Here is a 12,636-nt window from a genome sequence, read left to right on the forward strand (position 1 = left end):
GAAAGGCCTCAAATGTGCCACTGAGCACGGCATGCTTCCCCTCCAAGGACACCTGAGCGCAGATGTAACCACTAAAGAGGGGCAGACAGGCAGGAACAACAAGCTCCTCTTCAAGCTGTTACATGGACCTATTAATGGTTATCTTGGCCAGGCCTAGAAGCAAAGCCACAAGAAGGCTCATAGACTTGTCTACCGTACCCTGCTTCAGGTGCCCATAGATCAGGAGTGTGGGGCTGAAGTGCAACCAGAATTTTAACAGCAGCCCCTTCAAAAAACTTAAATGGGTCTGCAGATGAATGCATTATTTTCCCCACTATCCTCTGTCTCCCACCTTCAAGCAAATTTTATATCCAAATGGCTCGGTATCCCTGAATCCCACGTGATCTAACCAGTCCAGCATGCAGAACTTTCAAGTCTTGCTGAAGTCCACACAATGTCCAATGCTCTGCCTTCTTCGTCACTTCTTCAAAATATTCAATCAAGTTCATTAGACACAATTCCCCATGCTCAAAGCCATGCTGACTCTCTAATCAGTTCTTACCTTTCGAAATACATATAAACCCTGCTCCTCAGAATCCCCTCCACAAATGTCAGGCTCACCAGTCTACAGTTCCCTTGCTTTTCCTGACCATCTTTCTTAAATAATGGCACCACACTAGCCACCCTCCAGGCTTCTGGCACTTCACCCGTGGCTATCTATGATCAAACATCTCAGCAAGTATAAAATGAGGACTGCAGATGCTGGAGATCAGAGCTGAAAATATGTTGCTGGAAAAGCGCAGCAGGTCAGGCAGCATCCAAGGAGCAGAAGAATCAACGTTTTGGTTCATGCCCGAAACGTCGATTCTCCTGCTCCTTGGATGCTGCCTGACCTGCTGCGCTTTTCCAGCAACATATTTTCAGATCTCAGCAAGTGGCCCAGCAATCACTTCCCGAACTTCCCTCAAAGTTCTAGGTTCACCTGATCAAGGATTTATCCACCTTTTTGCATTCTAAGGTGTCCAGCATCACCACCTCTAAAAAATGGACATGTTCCAATATATCACTCCTTACTTCTCCAAGTTCTCCAGCTTCCACAGCCTTCGTCACAGTAAACAGATCTGTGAAATACTCGTTTAATATCTCATCCATCTCCAACCTCTCGATAGAGACAGCCTTGTTCACTTTTAAGGCGCCTTATTCTCTCCCTAGTTACTCTTATGCCCTTAATGCATTTGTCGATGTTCTTTGGATTCTTGCTAATCCTATTTGCCAAAGCTATTTCACATCCCTTTCTTGCCCTCTTGATTTTCCCCTTAAGTATACTCTTACTGCCCTTATACTCTTCTAGGGATTCACTTAATCTCAGCTATCTATACCTAATATTTGCCTCCTCCTTTTTCTTGACCACAACCTCTAGTCATCCAGCATTCTCTACACCTACCACCCTTGTCCTTCACTGTAAGAGAAACAGTATGTTCCTGAACTCTCCTGAAAGGCCTCCCATTTACCAACTAGCCATTCACCTGTAAATAGCCTTTCCCAATCAACTTTTGAAAGTTCTTGACTTCGCTTGACTTCAGGTATTGTTAAATTGTAAATTTTTCTTGTTCAGCTTCAGGCTTACCTGAAAAGGTCTGTCAAGCAGTTCACCGTATTTTGATCGCGGTCAGCGATGGATTCTTTGATTGTATCTCCACATCCATAAATAAGCTGATAATCCACTATAGTTTCCAATCCAGGAAGATCAAAAATGATTTGATACTGTCTGTGGTGATATTCTTCCAGAGCAGTGGAAATACCAAATGGCATGCAAAATCATCTGTATTTACCAAAGCGGGTCAAGAACATGGTTAGAAAATTGCTGCTTTCATCCGGCCTGATTTACCAGCAACGATCCTTCACATCTAAAAAAAGTGTTGAAAATTTTTGATGTTGCAAATTGTGACAACTTCTTTTTCAATTATTTGCATGGAATACTGAGATCCCTTCAGGGCCTTATTTAGATACTTGGGTCGATGCATGCACTTAGCTTTCCAGGTGGTTTCATTGCTACCATGCAGGTAACTTGCTCTGCAGGAATTATCATTTCCTTAACTATGCCCTTCTTTTCCAGCTCTTCCATCTAATCTTTGTGGCTGGCCATGAGTGCAGTAGAAGTTTCCTCAATAGACCAAAACTAGTCTTGCATTCAAGTAGATATTCTCCAGGAAAATGCCTCAGAGCACAACAGGCTCTTGATCAGATGGGCCAATGGGCTGAGAAGTGGCAGATGGAGTTTAATTTAGATAAATGTGAGGTGCTGCATTTTGGAAAGGCAAATTAGAGCAGGACTTATACACTTAATGGCAAGGTCCTGGGTAAAACTTGGATTGCAGGTTCATAGTTCCTTGAAAATGGAGTTGCAGGTAGATAGATAACGAAGACAGCATTTGGTATGCTTTCCGTTTTGGTCACAGCAGTGAGTATATGACTGGGGAGGTCATGTTGCAATTATACAAGACATTTGTTAGATCCCTTTTGGAATAGTGTGTGCAATTCTGGTCTCTCTGCTATAAGGAGGATGCTGTGAAACTTGAAAGGGTACAGAAAAGACTTACAAGGGTTTGCCAGGGTTCGAGGATTCGAGCTACAGGGAGAGGCTGTTTTTCCTAGAACGTCAGAGACTGAGGGGTGACCTTATAGAGGTTTATAAAATCATGAATGGCATGGATAGGGTAATTAGACAAGGTATTTTCCCTGGGATGGGGAATCCAGAGCTAGAGGGCATAGGTCTAGAGTGAGAGGGGAAGATTTAAAAGGTTACTAATGGGCATTTTCTTCACGCAGAGGGCAGTGCATATATGGAATGAGCTGCTACAGGAAATGATGGAGGCTGGTACAATTACAATATTTAAAAAGCATCTGAATGGGTACATGAGTGGGAAGGGTTTAGAGGGATATGGGCCAAGTACTGGCAAATGGGCCTAGATTAGGTTAGGGTATCTGGTCAACTTGGATGAGTTGGACTGACGGGTCTGTTTCCGTGCTGTACATCTCTATGACTCTATATGCTAACCCCGTAAACACAATGTTGTACTCCTCTAGGAATTGTCCCAAAATAAATGGCTTAAACTGTGCTATGACACATTGCAAATCTTGTTTGGCACAGTGAGGGTTACCAGTCTACATTTTAGACTTGCCCCAGCTGAGATGACTAGCATTTGCTCTCCATCTATGATCTGAAATTCCAGATCCTCGGTCATGTTGTTACAATGGGTTCTTGGAGTAATCTATCCTCTTGGCATTAGCACAGACCTATCATATGGCATTACTGTTACTTTCTAGGCCTTCATTTTTGGACTGTCATGTTTAGCCACTTCTCACAGGTCTGTGAACATTATGCATGATGCACCAGTATCTGACACTTCATGTTGATTGGTTAGTTTCCTTCTGTAGTTCTCATTTTAATAAGACATAAACCATGTCTCAAATAGTGACTTCACTGAACCAACCTGTTATATGGTGTCTGAGTAATTGGTCAGAATCTTCCGTTTCTCTCTCTCCAGTGGCCATCTGTACTTGCTTGTATGCTCCTTTTTAGACGACACTTGGGTGCAAAATGATTCAGTTCTTGCATTGAGAACACTGCTTTCCCCATGCTGGATGTGCTGCCTTCTCCTTTGTACAATGTCCTCCATAATATTTGCATTCCGCTCTTGGTCTGTTGTTGTTCTGCCCTTTGTACTTGGAGAATCTATTAGCATAATGCAAGAGCCAGCACTTCTGAACAGGTAAATTACTCTCCTGAGTGTAAACTTCTCTTCTCTTAACAGGCGTGTTCGCATTTTGGGATCTTTTATGCCTAATACAATCCTGGCTTTAAATGGATTATTCCTTAATTGTGCAAATTCAAAGGTTTCTGCAAGATGGAGTCATGATTTACAGATTGATGAATATATATGCTAAAGAACTCTTTCTTCACTTTGATCCATTCATACATAACATGCATCCTGAGCTCAAACGTAACTTCAGAGCAATTAAAGTTTCTGTGGTGTGTTTTCTCTGTTCTTCAGAGAGGTTTTAGGGTGGAATATATTTTGAAATTGTTGCTTCCCAACAGTGATAAAAGTGTTATTTCATAACTTTGCCATTGTGCCCAGAAAAATTCCAGTTTATACTGTGGCTTGCTTTGTTGTTATTCACTTCTGTTTCAATGGCAGCTCAGAGCTCAACTATGCCCAACTGTCAGTGCCTGCACTTTATTACTGCTCTGCAAGTCACCTAAGTGTCATTTCTGACACAATGTTTAAAGTGTATAACACAGAAGTATGCGCAACACCAGATCTTTACTGAAATGAGCTCAAGATGTCAGTCTACAGCAATGTACCTCATGGTAAAGGCCACATGACTACAATAGACTGGGAGGGGCCTTTGTACATGATTGCATCTCAATCCAAATACATTGCTCGAGATGCATACTGGAGAAATGCCGCCATGTAAAGGGGCTGTTTAAAAAAAATGTGACATTGAATTAATAGCACAACTGATTCTAATAAGATCATGAAAAGGGACACCTTTCATTAGTTCAGCTGGTGCCACTTTAATGTTGTGAAGAGGCTGGGAGACTGTAGAGATTCAAACAGGAAATTTAAGGTGAGATGGGTGTGGAGCTCACGTGGAACATCTTCAACCATGTTATAAAGAAATCAAGGGTTAGAGATGATATAATAACTGGAGAGGACAGATGGTGCCAATGAACTTCAGAGGTGAGTGACACAGTCCTCAAGAAAAAGCGAATAATGCCAATGTTAGATAGCACATGAAATCATGGGTAGGGGGTTGAGTGCAGTGAGTCTAAGGCATGGTGTTATCTTACTTTCTAGCATGATCCTTAATAACACGTGATTCCAGCAGAGGACAGTGAAATATATTGGCAATTAATGATTTGGCTAATTGTGCTTCTGATATTTTCAAATTTATGACCGAAAGCATGGAGTCTGACATGCAAGATAGTGCTCAAATGAAGGAAGGGAGCAAGGGTGTCAAAACCAAAAACATGAGGGCGATTAAGCAGGCTATAATAGAGTTGCTGTGATAAATGATAGGTCAAAGTCAAGGAAATCAAAATTTCCAAATGCAAATAAAAATTTGGAATTATTGCCATTGGTGGATGGGGAGAACACAGGAAATTGAAGTTACAAGAGAAAGATGTGGTCACTAAAGTCTAGAGGTAGCGGATTAAGTTTGCCTCAAGTGATCAAAACTTTGGATCTTGAGAGGCAGGGAGCTGTCGATGAAGACAAGGAGGTTTCAAAGCACATGAATGAGAGGCAAGTCACAAGGCAAGTCTAAAGGAGGAAAACAGAAGTGCAAAGTAAGAACAGAGGATGCTGATGTAGTTAGACTACGGGTTCAGGACAATTTGAGAACACAGAGAAATGAGTTCACATCTTAGTACAAATCTAAGCAAAAGGTTTAGGAGCATTTTTGAGTGAGGCACGATTTTGAAAATGAAAAAGATTTTGAAAGATACCAAAGTGCAGTTGCAATAAATCAAGAAGCCAATTTCATACGCAGTGATTAAATCCATGTCACCACAATGAAAGATTTCCAAGTGAAAGTTGGATAGAACTGCTGGATGAGAGTCATATCTTGAGCCTGACATGATTAGAATTATCTGAAATGAAGATCATGAATCCAAGGACCTTGTTCACAGGTATGTGCATGCTCAAGAGAGAGATGTGAAGGCAGTACGAGAGTCATAGAGATGTACAGCACAGAAACAGAGCCTTCAGTCCAACCTGTCCATGCCGACCAGATTTCCCAACCCAATCTAGTTGCACCTGCCAGCACTTGGCCCATATCCTTCCAAAACCCTTCCTATTCATATACCCATCCAGTTGCCTTTTAAATGCTGCAATTGTACTAGGCTCCACCACTTCCTCTGGCAGCTCATTCCACACATGCACCACCCTCTGCATGAAAACATTGCCCCATAGGCCTCTTTCCCCTTTCACCCTAAACCTATGCCCTCTAGTACTGGACTCTTCCACCCCAGGGAAAAGACCTTGGCTATTTACCCTAACTCTTTAAGGTCACCCCTCACCCTCAGACGCTCCAGGGAAAACAGCCCTCGCCTATTCAACCCCTCCTTACAGTTCAAATCCTACAACCCTGGCAACATCCTTGTAAATTTTTTCAGAACACTTTGAAGTTTCACAACATCCTTTCGATAGGAAGGAGACCAGAACTTCATGCAATATTCCAAGATGCAAGGTTTTCTGACAGCAATGGTTAAAGGAAAGGAAAGAGATGGCAAGAACAAGGAAGTAACTGGGTGCAAAAATAGAAATTGCTAGAAAAGCTCAGCAGTCTGGCAGCATCTGTGAAGAGAAGTCAGCATGAATGTTTTGAGTCAAGAGACCCTTCCTCTGATTTGATGGTAGCTGGAAAATGTTGGTTAATATGCAGGAGATAGGGTCGGGGAGATCGATAAGGAGTAAATGATAGGTGGGGATAAAGGCCAAAGAGGGAGAAGAGCATTTGGACAGACAAAGGAGTGGACAATGATCCAGCTAAGAGGGTGAACAGCTATTAATGGGAACTGTTAGTGGCTAACAATAGGTAGTGTGTAATAGCGCATGTGTAATACGTGATAACAAGGCTTGGTTTGCGGGGGTTGGGGTAAGGACATGGGAGAGCTCAAGCTCCAAAGTAACTCAACTCAATACTGAGTCCGGAAGACTGCAGGATCCCCAAGCAGAAAATGAAGTGCTGTTTTTCCAGTTTATGCTGAGCTTCGCTAGAGCACTACAGCAAGCCTGAGGCAGAGATGGTGGCCAAGGAACAGGGTAATTTGATGAAGCATTTCCAAGTAACTGGGGGTATCAGTTTCCAAGGAGTATTTTGAGATGTGTAGCTGGGACAAAGTTGGAGCCATTTGAACTTGCTCCCTGGAATAGCTACCATTCGGTCCTAGGATAAATCTTCAAATCAAGCAAAGCATGTAAAGAACCCCATTCAGGAGTATCAATCTATAGGCCTATTTAATGAAAACAGGAAAGGTTGTGGAGCACAAAGGATGAATACAGGTATGGAGGAAGAAGGCCACCATGGTCATACAAAAGGGGTCATCAAAGATAGGTTAGCTGAATAAGAGGGAGATTAAGGAGCAAAGACAGTTTGACCTCAGGATTGAAAAGAAAGCAGGAGCCTTGGGCTCGAGTCCAAACTGCAGTCTATCTGCACCTGAGGTACAAAAACATTTCAAAAGTTTAGATGACATCAAAAAGACTAGATCAGTCAAAATATGGGGTCCTATTGAGGCATGAGCGCACAAACCAGGAGCAGGTTTGGTGCCTCAACTCTGCCACACTTCACAAGTTCATGTCTGATTGTAGCCCAATTCCCCTTTCCTGTGTACCTCCTATACTCTGTGACTCCCTTGTTGGTCAAAGATTTATCAGCTTCTCACTTAAAAATATTCAAAGGCTCTACTTCCACCGCACTCTGGAAAAGAGTTCCCCACACACAATCCTTGGAGGAAAAGAAATCTGCACATAACTGCCTTAAATGGAAGGCCCCTTGTTTTCAAACTGTGTCACCTAAGTTTGAGTCTTACAAAGGAGAAACAATTTTTAATATTCACCACTGACAAGCTCCCTCAGGATTGTGTGTGTTTCAATAATATCACCTTTCATTTTTCTAAACTCCTAGGATGGATACAGTCCCAATCTGTCAGACCTATCCTCATAAGATAACGCCCTTATATCAGCAATCAATTGAATAAACTTTCTCTGAACTGCTTCCAATACAATTATGTCCCTTCTTAAATAAGAAAACCAACACATTACTCCAGATGTGGCCTCAATAATTCCCGAGTTATTAACAAGAAGCTGCTGGGGGAGTTACAGCAGCCACTAGTCAGTTAAAGGAGAAGCATAGTGCCAAGCAAGTGCATCCATTAAATTAGAATTGCTGGATACACAAATGAACTCATTTGAAGAATCATGCACAGCAGACCCAGTCCATGACGAAAAAGACTAGAATTATAAACATGTCTGACTCTCATCTCAGCAACCAAGCCAGGTATTTCATTCACTCAACAGGTATCAAAAAATATAAACATCAAACTTTTGATTCTCAGCATAAGTTACCAAAAAAATTGACAAGGCAGAGCAGTAGACTTTAATGAAGTCTTGGACAAGATTCCACATGGTAGACTGATTAGTAAAGTTAGGTCACATAGGTTCCACGTGAGCTTGCCAACTGGATACATAATTGACTCAACAGCAGGAAACAGAGTAGTGATGGAGGGTTGCTTTTCAGACTGGAGGCCTGTGACCAGCAGTGTTCAACAGGCATCGTTTCGGAGTCCTCTTTTGTTTGTCATTTGGATGAATTAGATAAAAATATAGAAGACTTGGTTAGTAAGTTTGCGGAAGACACCAAAATTGATGGCATAGTAGGCAGTGAAGAAGGTTTTTAAAATTACGAAGAGATCTTGATCAAACGGGTCAATGGGTTGAAAATGACAAATAGTGTTCAATCTGGATAATGTGAGTTATTGCATTTTGGTACAACAAATGGGGACAGAACTTATACAATTAATGGCAGGGCCTTGGGTAGTGTTGTAGAACAGAGGGACCTACAGGTTCAAGTACATAATTCTTTGAACTTTCAGTCACATATAGACAGGGTGGTTAAAAAGATGTTTAGCATGCTTGCCTTCATTGGTCAGTCCTTTGAGTATAGCAGTAGGGTTGTCATGTTGATATTGTGCAGGATATTGATGAGGCTGTGTCCTGTTCTGGTGATCCTGTTGTCGGAAGGAAAGGATCAGGCTGGAGAGGGTTCAGAAGAGATTTACCAGGATGTTGCCGGGTATGGAAGATTTGAGTTACACAGAAAGGCTGGGAGTTGTTTCACTGGAGCGTACGAGGTTGAGAGGTGATCTTATAGATGCTTTAAAATCATAGAACATTACAGCACAGTACAGGCCCTTCGGCTCTCGATGTTGCTCTGACCTGTCATACCAATCTGAAGCCCATCTAACCTACACGATTGCATGTACATCCATGATGTGTAATAGTAGGGTTAATGATAGGTGCTATTTCCCTAGGATGGGGGATTTCAAGACTGGGGAATACATTTTTAAAGTGAGAGAAGAGAGATTTAAAAAAAAGACATGAGTGCGGTGTGCGTATGGAATGAACTTAAGAGGAAGTGGCAAATGTGGGCCCAGTTCCAACATTCAGAAGTCACTTAGATAAGTACATGAATAGGAAAGGTTTGGAGGGATATGGGGCAGGAGAAGCAGGTGGGACTAGTTTAGTTGGGCATTATATTTGGCATGGACTGGTTGAACCAAAGGGTCTGTTTCCTTGCTTTGTGACTCTATCAGGTGGTCAAGATTTAGATATAAATATATTGGCTTTGACTAATAGCAAGTTCAATTCAACAGTCGATAAATTTGATTTGTAGTCTTCTTTGATCCAGGCACATAAGTGGATGTCTTTACCACTCACAGTTACACAACTTTAATGAAGAAGGGTCCTTGTGACAAGCTACAATCATTGCTGAGTCCCAGGATTTTCAGCTACCAAGTAATTAGTCTGTTTGACTCAACAACTAATCCTTTAATTATATGTTGACTGAGGTTGGGTGCAAAAATTGCCATAGTTTCTGAACAGTTTTCAACATAAGGAAAAAGAAGTATTTCCAGAAAGCATGAAAACATACCTGCCTGAGTTAGTGATAGTCACCATGGAATCAGATTTTCTTTACACGCAGATAACATCCAATTCTACTTCTCCACCACTTCAGTTGTGCAAACACAAGTGTCTCGTCAGATTACCTGCCTGATATAAGTCATGTATTAGTCAAAATTTCTTCCAATTGAACAGCAGGGAGACCAATTGCAACCGTTACCCTTCAGTGCTCGACTCTTTCAGCCTAAACCAAACTGTGCAAACTCTATACAACAGGATTAAGTTTAGAATTCTAGATCTAATACCTCCTCCATTACCACTTAGCCTTACTTTTACAACTATTTTCACCCCTATCCCACAATTGCTGCCAAAATTTGTAACCTATATTTAGCCACTCCCGGACCTGATTTATCCAATATCTGCCGAACCATCTCTTACCTTCTTGTACTCGCTTGCATTGAAAAATGAATTCAATAACTTTTTAAGAAAGTGCATGTGGTCAATTTTGGGGACACTTTGAAAGAAATACAGCTTATATGGACTTCTTAAACACTGGATAAGGGACCATATAGGAGTATATTAACATGTGCAACCCACAAACATTACCCTTCTAAACCTCTCATCAGTTTCCTTACTATGATTGAGTTAATAACAGGAATCCATTTAGTCTGCTGCTAAAATAAAAACAGAAAGAAGAGACTATTGCTATTTTCCTTTTATCTTTCTCATTTGTTTTAGTTTGGAACTGAGTGTCGAAATTATAGAATCCCTACAGTATGGAAGTAGGGCATTCGACCCATAGAGTCCACACCGACTCTCCAAAGCACATCCCACTCACCTATTTTATCCCCATAATCCCACATTTCCCATGGCTAATCTACCTAGCCTGCACAACTTTGGACAGTGGGAGGAAACCCATGCAGTAACAGGGAGAACGCACAAACTTCACACAGACAGTAGCCCAAGAGTGAAATCGAACCTGGGTCACTGGCACTGTGAGGCTGCAGTGTTATCCACCGTGCTGCCAAAGTTAATAAGTGAACTTTGAACAGGAGTTTGTTTTAAAAGAGAAGAGAACAAAGATAGATGCTTTCTGCTGGGAACTGGTCTGGAAGATACTGCATCTTTATTACTGATTAAGGACTCTATCAGTGCTGAGTTGATGCTATGCCCAGGGCTAGTAGCTGGTTGGCTGTTGAGTTGGTCAATCAAGGATGAACTGGTTCTGACTCAGGTTAGCAGGAGGCAGTGATTCTTTGGAGACTTCCAGAGACTGTGCTGCTTTGTTTAGCTCTCTCTCCAGTTATCCAAGAGTGAATATGTAGACATGATACTTGGGTAATTACATAGTCATTGTGTTAAGGGTTTATTGGGGCAAATTCCTCGAAATGTATCCAGGGGAGCTTTTTAAGACCATAAGACATAGGAGCAGAAATCAGGCCATTCAGCCCAGAGAGTCTGCTCAACCATTCAATAGTGGCTAATAGGTTTCTCAACTCCATTCTCCCGTTTTCCCCCTGTAATCTTTGATTACTTTGATACTCAAAAACCTATTTCATTCTTAAATACACCCAATCAATACTCATAAATATATTCTATCGATACGGAGAAGGTCCGACAAGAATCTGGTTCTGTGGAAAAGAATTCGGACAAATGTTTGATATGGCAGTCCGGGTACATTTAGGTAATGGGAACCACAACATGATATATAGTTCAAATTTATTCTGGATAAGAAAAAAGATGGCCTGCAAAAGACGCTTTGGATTGGTGGAAGGCAGATTTCATTACAATAAAGCAGGATTTCGCCACTAGACTGGGAACAGCTCCTTGCAGGTAGATCTACAGCAGAGCAATGGCGGGGGGGGGGGGGGAAGGAGGAGACCGGGGGTGGGGGGGACGCATTCAGAAAGAAGCAAGAGGGAGTACAGGTTCAACATGTACTCTTTAGAGGGAAATGTAGCATCAATTAGTTCACAGAACCCTGGATGACTAGGACATTTCAGGACTGGATATAGAAAAGTCAGGCTTTTAGCAAGTCCAAAGGGAGCAATTCAACTGTGGCCTTACAGGAATACAGGAAGTGCAGGAGAGAACTTAAGAACACAATTTGAAGAGCAAAAGGGAAGCATGAGAAAGGACCTGCATACAAGATTACAGAGAATCCTAAGATAGTCTGTAAATACATGAATTTATGGGCAGCACAGTGGCACAGGGGTTAGCACTGCTGCCTCACAGCGCCAGAGACCCGGGTTCAATTCCCGCCTCAGGCGACTGACTGTGTGGAGTTTGCACGTTCTCCCCGTGTCTGCGTGGGTTTCCTCAGGGTGCTCCGGTTTTCTCCCACAGTCCAAAGATGTGCAGGTCAGGTGAATTGGCCATGCTAAATTGCCCGTAGTGTTAGGTAAGGGGTAAATGTAGGGGTCTGGGTGGGTTGCGCTTCGGCGGGTCGGTGTGGACTTGTTGGGCCAAAGGGCCTGTTTCCACACTGTAATGTAATCTAAATCTAATCTGAAGGGAAGACGTTAACCAAGGAAAGAGTAGAGTCCACTAGGGATATTGGAAGAATTTTGAATGAATACTTCTCTTTAGTTTTTATTCTGGATAAGACAATGCTGGAGTGAAATTCAGGAAAAGAGACTATGGAGAACTCGCACAATTTGACATAGGAAATGGGGAGGTATTGGAGGCTTTGTTGGGCTTAAAAACAGACAAATCCCCTGGCTCGGATGAAATGCACCTCCAGCTACTGTGGGAGGCAAGGCAGGAAATTGCAGGAGCTCTGACACAAATTTTTAATTCCTAACTGGCCACAAGGGAAGTGCCAGAGAACTGGAGGATGGACAATATGGTTCCACCTTTTAACGACAGTAGTAGATATTACAGGCTGGTGAGTTTCAAGTCATGGTAGGGAAACTATTGGAGAAAACTCTGAAAAAATGAATTACAACCACTTGGAAAGGCATGG

General features: G+C 42.1%; 1 protein-coding gene across 7 annotated transcripts in view; it reads right to left on the reverse strand.

The window, feature by feature from the left end:
* Window positions 1-12,636, reverse strand: part of otud7a (OTU deubiquitinase 7A) — a 151,927-nt gene that overhangs the window by 108,917 nt on the left and 30,374 nt on the right. For 3 of the 7 annotated variants that reach the window (XM_087982231.1, XM_043680339.2, XM_043680342.2), the window contains one exon: window positions 9,703-9,821. The exons of 1 other annotated variant lie outside the window; for it this stretch is intronic. The gene's annotated coding sequence lies outside the window, so the exon portion shown is untranslated. Of the gene's footprint in view, window positions 1-1,606; window positions 1,802-3,473; window positions 3,716-9,702; window positions 9,822-12,636 lie in introns of all 7 variants that reach the window. 3 more of the 7 variants (XM_087982227.1, XM_087982228.1, XM_087982229.1) reach the window with 3 other exon arrangements.

The sequence above is a fragment of the Chiloscyllium plagiosum genome, unplaced genomic scaffold (genome assembly GCF_037043375.1).
Source record: "Chiloscyllium plagiosum isolate Xiang-an unplaced genomic scaffold, Cpla_swu_hap1 HiC_scaffold_42, whole genome shotgun sequence".
NCBI classification, from domain to species: Eukaryota; Metazoa; Chordata; class Chondrichthyes; order Orectolobiformes; family Hemiscylliidae; genus Chiloscyllium; species Chiloscyllium plagiosum.